This window comes from Theobroma cacao, chromosome 8, assembly GCF_000208745.1.
Source record: "Theobroma cacao cultivar B97-61/B2 chromosome 8, Criollo_cocoa_genome_V2, whole genome shotgun sequence".
NCBI classification, from domain to species: Eukaryota; Viridiplantae; Streptophyta; class Magnoliopsida; order Malvales; family Malvaceae; genus Theobroma; species Theobroma cacao.
This window is the reverse complement of record NC_030857.1, coordinates 14064310-14071888: the sequence shown is the minus strand read 5'-3', so window position 1 is coordinate 14071888 and position 7579 is coordinate 14064310. Positions and strand designations below refer to the sequence as shown.

At 31.7% G+C, this 7579-nt stretch overlaps 1 long non-coding RNA gene across 1 annotated transcript; it reads right to left on the bottom strand.

Annotated features, from left to right (window-relative positions):
- Positions 3503-4699, bottom strand: LOC108663093. The gene is made up of 3 exons (XR_001929020.1): positions 4660-4699; positions 3922-4003; positions 3503-3540 (listed from the first exon to the last, which is right to left on the bottom strand). It is a non-coding gene; the product is annotated as an uncharacterized LOC108663093 (long non-coding RNA).

Below are 7579 nucleotides of genomic sequence, written 5' to 3'. Positions count from 1 at the left end.
GGAACTCGGCCAATGCCAAGGAACGGCTATGTTTAAAAGAAAAAACATGATTTATGCATACATAACTTTCTAATAGCCTTGGCGGACTCAGTTGGGATAGCCCTCGGTCAAGGTATCCCTGATAACTGAGTATGATAATAATTTTTGGCATGAGCCAAGCTTTTAAGAAATTCATAAGCCATGTTGATTACTCAATTTAAATGAATTGAATTTTATTTGGTTGAAATGAGTTGAAAAATGATAAATTAAAGTATGATGATTTATTTTATCTGTTTCCATTTACTCGACTTTAGATATTTTAGATGGTACTTGTTTACTCACTGGGATTATATAATCTCACCACCCTCCTTTCCACCCATTTCAGGCTCAGAATAGACTGTAGATAGCTGATCGCATCGAGGACTACCATGGAATTGCATTTTTCAAACTGTACGTTCACAGTCCTCTTTACTTTTGAATATTCGGGGGTCCCACTTGTTACTGTAAATTAAATTTCATACTCTAGTTATCTGTACTACTGTATATAGGAATTTATTTTGCTTTTACGCTACAAAAATTATTTACGTAGTGTTCTAAAAATATTGTTTTATGAGAAAATTAAATATTTTATTCTATATCTTTATTATATTCAAATAGTTATAATTTCATTTTTAAATGAAAGTTTTAGACGTTTAAATTTATTTTTGATTATGAATTATGTGTTTTATACCCGCATACTACATTTTTAGCTGGTTTCGAAACTTTTGAGGAAAAATGACCAAAATGCCCCTGTGAGACAAATCATTTTTTTTATTGATTTCAGTTGAAAATAGCTTAAAATCTTTTAGAACATGATATTTGGTAACGGTTATTCATAGGGGAAATGAGAAACTGATATTAAAGCCTTATGGGGTTCTAGTTGACATTTCGGATAATAAGTGTCGATCGGGACACCGAGGCAGTTGTCACGGGCTCGAGGGGAGTTCTGGGTCGTGACAGAACTTCTGGGAACATATATCCAAATAATGGAGTTCATAGCATTAACATCACTTCTAGTGATTTCAAGAAGATTGGTGATTAATCTGGGCCTAGTGGATTGATGAATTAGCTACTCATCACATTTAGATACTCAAAAGATTAGATTTAGAGTATTGAATCACTAATTGGATGAAATTTAAGATTAGGGGACAAATTTGACATAAAGGGTAAAATCGTAATTTCAACTTTTGTCATTGAATGGTTATGAGGGTTCACAATATAAGGTTTGCAATTGGACAACTAATAATTAATATCAAATATTGAATTATTTCTTGTAATTATAGTTAATCCAAGAGTGCAACTATGAATCTATGGTGGAGTGATTTCATGGTTAATAAGCTTGAATTATTTTTAATGAGATTAAGAATAATTCTAAGTTTACTGGAGCTTAGAATATCTATGTCCAAATAGATTCCTCACTTAACTTCGAAGAATTCAACTTGTTTAAGTTAGAATGTATGTTTTAATTAAATTGTGTACAAAAATGGCAGCTTTAACATATTTATCTTAATTTAGACAAGAAAACATATTTGGTCTTAATTTAGACAAGAAAATATGTTTATCTTAATTTAAGACAAGGAAAATATTTTTTGTCTTAATCTAGACAAGAATACATATTTGTCTCAAATTTAGACAAGATAAAATATTTTTTGTCTTAATTACGGACAAGAGTTATCTTAAATTATGAGAATTTTAGGAGGATTCTTGCAAAATGAATCTAGACATCCATGTTGATAAAAGGAGACTCCACGTTTGACTATTACTGTTTTATTTATTATTTAAAAATGGATAATAATAAAATAGGAGTTATTATTCAATAAGGAGTTTTATTTTATCCAGAACTCTAAATAATAATTAAAAAATTAAATTATTTATTCTTTAATTTTTATTTTGATAATTATGGAGCATGTTTGATGCTTCCATAACTTTAAATGGATGGTCGAGATTGATTCAAAGGTGTTTTATTTTGATTAAACCTTTGAAGCAAGAGTTTTAATAAAAAGAGACGAGATTGGAAGAAAATAAGAGGACTTACTTTTTCTCAAAAAAAAAGTTTCAGCCGTCACTTCTCTTCTCCTCCTCCAAGCTTTTCCAAAGAAAAGAAAAAAACATCGGTTGCCATCTTGTAGTCTTGCATTCCACACCTTGTCCACTCAAGGTTCAAGTTGAAAGTATTCGTAAAGAATAAGTGGTAAACTTGTTTGGTCGAGAAATTGTTCATTAATGTTGTGGAATCTGAAAATAAGAATCTCAAAATAATAGGTATGATTTTTCTTATTTAATAGATTCTTATTTTTTGTGTAATAATGTTACTTGCAATAACAATAATGTTTGTTTCCGCTTGTGTAATTGGATTGCTTGCTTCCTTTATAAAATAAAATTTTGAAATCCATGCTTTACACAATCACATTGTGTCACGACACGGCACTCCCCTCGAGCCCGTGACAACCTCTGCGATGTCTCAATTGACATTCCTTACTCGGAATGCCAACCGAAACCTCACAAGGCTTTCGCATCAGTTTTACTTCTCCCCTGTGAGCAACAATTATTAAATATCATGTTTTAAAGGAATATAGACTAATTTCAAATCAAAAACAACCAAAAAGTAATTTCTACTACACAAGGGTATTTTGATCATTTTTCCCAAAAATTTCGAAACCTGGTAAAAATATGATATACAAGTAATAAGCATCCATTTCATGTCTAAAAATAAGTTTCGTTGTCTAATTCATCAATTTAAAATGAAGTTATAGCTATTCAAATTAAATAAAAATATTTCATAAAATATTCCATTTTCTTATAAAACAATATTTAGAGAACTCTGCGTAAATAATTTTTGTAGCATAAAAGCAAAAAAAATTCATACATACAGTGGCACACACAGCAAGGTATACAAAATATTCTACAATGACATGTGGGCCCTCAAAATAACCAAAATAAACACAACTGTAAACCTGCGATTTCTAAGGGTGCGAATCCAACAGCAAACCCTCGACAAAATCGGTGGTCTACAAATTTTCTTGAGCCTGAAAGTGTGAAAGGAGGGTGGTGAGTTTTTATAAACCTAGTGAGTGAGCAAAGTTCATCTACAACATCTAAAGCTGAGTAAATAGAGACAATTTAAAATATCTCATCATAATATGATTCATAAAATTAAATCTCATTTCATTTCATATAAATCAATTTCGTTTCATAAAAATCAACAAGGCTTATGATTCTCGTAAAAACTTGGCTCGTGCCAATATTTGCACTCGGTGGCACCTTGCGTCGGGGCATCCAATCGAGTCCGCCAAGGCTGTTAAAATAACATATGAGTATAAAACTCATTCTTTTACATTTAGAAGCACAGTCGTTCCTTGGCATTGGTTGAGTTTCACCCTCACGTGGTGGTCCGACGTGAAGTGAACTCTAACGTTTTTTTAGGAGATACCTTCCACGCCTCTCATACCAAGGTAAAATATAACGGGGTTTACCGTGTCCCTCTCATAGGCTGGTCCACGAAAACCCGCCCACTGCAGTAAGCTAATTAAATAACCCACCAAATCAATAAATATTTCGACAGCACGACATGGCTAATATGATATTACCAGCCTGTCAAGGCAAAGCAAAACAGTTCATATATTCCACACAAATGTAAATCCAACCATGCTTGCCATCACATTGTCATAAGCGATCAATTTAAACCATATGTCAAAACATATATATAACACAAGTATACAGTCTCCACTTACTCAATTTCCAAAACCAGTATTCAATTTCAAAACAAGTTATAAATCTCATTTCGTTCAATCAACACTTCAATTATAAAACATAATAGTTTACAATTTAAATTCATTTTTCTTTAAAACATAAAAACGGGTATAAACTACTTTAGATAGTTAAGATGATCATTTGATTACTCACCTTAACGGGAGGATGGAGTACTCCTATTCTTGGTCCTCGGGTACGATATCCTTACTCTTACCAGGGGGCTCACCACCTATACCTAGTACACAACAAGTAATTTAACACATTTGTGCCAAACTGTTATAAAACTATTTCAGGGTCTACATGAATGCATGAAATGGAATGAGAAGTATCCAAATAATCACTTAAAGACGGTGTTCTACGTAGGTTCAATTGTGATCGGAATGAATTTGTATTCGACCTAATTCGAACTATACACCATTGATTTAACAAAACATCCGATTCAACTCCACATATATTCATTACACTTCCAATACTCCAATTACACCCAAAGTACCTCAATGAACTCAATTTTCTCATTGTTGTTCAAATCGTTTACTAAATGAACCATATATTTCCATAACCGTTTTCAATATCCGACGCCACAATTCATCAAATACGAGTTAAATAATATGAGATATAACAAGATTCATCATCAATATGTCCTTTAGTAAATTCGGCCAAGGAGGGTTTGATGAAGAACATGTGGTTTTCATGCTTGTTTTTCACACTGAATATCACAAAACAACTAAAAACGCGTATATAGCATGAAATCTAACAAAACCCATGATCAAAACCTCTCCCCCTAGGTTTGGCTAGCAAACTTTCCTTCATGAAATCTTGAGTTTCAACCATAGAAAATGAAAAAGAAATCATGGGAAAGGTAGATCTTAAGCTAAAATTAAAAAATCTTACCTTTACTTGCTTGATTCCTTGAAATCCAACAATTTTTCTTGAATTTTTCCTTCCTAGGATTTGTTCTTCTCTTTTTTCTCTTTTTTCCCTTGCTTGGTCAGCCATATGAGTGAATTGGGAAAGGTTTATGTTGGTTTATAAAGAAAATTATAAAAGTATTAAAGCTTGACACTTGTCACCACTTGATTAGTCCATGGGTAAACTTAACCATTAAGCATTCTCTTTTCCACGACATATAATTCCTTACTTATCCAAGACATAAAAATGATAATAGGTGGAATTTATGAGCTTGGCAAGTGTCATGGTGGTGTGAAATTTCAAAAATTTCAACTACGTTTTGTCTTTATGCTCGAAACTGAAATTTTTCACTCTTCAAATTCAAATTATGTTCCTACTAATCAAATTTGGTCAAAAAAATCTCTTTCAACATTCTAATTTTGCCCTCAGGTGGCAAAATGATCATTTTGCCCATATGTTATAAAATTCTCAATTGAACTCCAAATTAATCCTCGAACTCCGAATCACCATTTTAAAACATTCTAAGGTTTGATAACTCTCAAATACATCCTAAAATTTCTATTTGGACTAGTTCGAAGCTTAATCGACTTAATTGTACCATTAGGTACGATATTGACGTTTTAAAAACTTTTTCGAGGCATCTGCATACTTGGATGCAAACATGCTATCAAGTACATGAATGACATGGCAAGTATATCATAACGCTGGGCTTGACACATTGATTCACTAAGATTCTATTCCAACAATTGGTATCAGAGCAGGGATTATTGTAAGTTTGTTTCCTATATTTATTTTGCATGGTTGGCACCTTTACATATGTTTCAATATCTTGATGTGATTAATATATGGTTGTATGTTATGATGCATGATTCAAGGTTTTTGCCACATTAATTGTCCTAGAAAATTTTACATGTAACATTTTCTTTTGGTTATGTAACAAGAAGGGTGGCCTATATCGCCATGTTTCCTTCTTAATTTTTTTTATTATTTTTCCTTAGATTTATGTAACTAGGAAAACCCATGTAATTTTAATATTTCTTGATGTATTTGGTGCATCCTTAGAGAAAGAAGTTCAAAGCTAAAAGGAAAAGGTAATTAGGTAATATTTGGTCTCTCTATTTATTTAAAACTATTAATTTTTTTTTTAAAATGAGCTTTTCTTGTATTTATCTTTTTTAAAGAAAAAAGAGTTTTTTTATGTTAAAATTTTGTTATTATAAAAATATATATTTTCTTCTATTAAAATTTTTTTATTAAAAAAGAAGACGAGAAAAGAGGGGTAGGGTGTGTTGCCTTCTACTGTGTGCTATCCAGCAGCACACAGCAACAGTGTGTTGCTACCGGACAACAGCACATACTGCTCGGCAACAACACAAGCTGCTACCAGGTGCAGCAGCAAGAGCTGCAGCAAGGCAATAGCCCACCCTTAAGCTCTTAGGCAACAGCCCATTAAGATGGGCCCTTCCAATTTTTTTAATAAAATTATTTAAAAATATATATTTAATATTATTATATATATTCTCTTAAAAATTTTCCAAAATTCTTTTTATTTTTGTAAAATTAATTTTAGCCTTGGATTAAAATATATATATATCATTTTGGTATTAATTAATGAGATTAATTAATTCGACAAAATAAAATTATTTTCTCAAATTGGGTTAAAATTAAAATTAAAATTGAGGATTTTTAAATAGTTATAAAATTCAAAAGAGTGCCAAATGGATGTGATCCTAACAAGCAACGGAAGCAAGCAAGTTTGAAGAGAATTACAAGTTGTAATTTTATTTTATTTTTCCTATGATGGACATTAATGTGGCTTATTATATATATATTTATATTTATATGTATCTATATGAATGATATTAGATATTATTTGTATGCTTGAAAACATGTCATCTAGAAGTAAGGTGCCAACATCTCTTAAGGAATGCCATACATACATTATGTATTTTAGTTTAAAAGGAATATTATACTATGAGATACATAATGAATATAGGAAAATAAATCACATCTAGACAAGATGGTAATATGGACTTAGTTATATACTAAAAGCGTTTAGTTGGAAACATAACCAAGCCCATAATTTGACTTAGGATATTCTAAATATGCATCTAAAAAATCCGGTAAAAAGTAAATCAAAACCCTAAGTATAAAAATATTGAGTGGGAAAGGATGCTAGTAATCCTAAAGTCCATGGTCTCCATTGTTGGCCCATTGGCATGTGAAACATGTCACTCTTTACAGGTGAACATGAATCTAGATCATGACAGACTGGGTCTCCGAAAGGATAAATCCTTTTATGTGGATTATGAAGTGAGACCTCCCATAGAGGCTCACTAAGTCAGGAGCTTAAAAGAATAAAACAATGGTTGTTACACTTAACATGAATTTACTATTAACCTACCTACAGTAGCTCTGTTAGTAAACTTCGTGGACCAAATGAAGGCGCTCCTTAACCATGTTAAGTATGAAGATACTGGGCAACATAGTTAAGTCGAAGGGTCCCAGTTTGCGTAGTAGTAAATTCTCATAGCCCATAGTCGGTTAATTTATTACAAAGAGGTAAATGACCATCAAACTAATAATATAATTTATAGGGTTTTATATATTGTCGTCATGCATACATGCATCATGAAAAATTCAAAGTCTATGAATAACTAGTATGCTTACATAATTTCAAATGTACTTTCAGAAACATATCTGTATCAAAAATACGAATCCACTTTCAATTTTGCTGAACGAATGCACTCTGAATGGTGATAACTACTCTAAATGGAAAAGAAACCTTAATATTGTCCTTAATTATGACACTATCACATGGGTTCTTTCTGACCATGAGCCTGAAGCACTAACTCCCAAGTCAACTCCACAAGATATTGAATATCATAAGAAGTTGCATGAT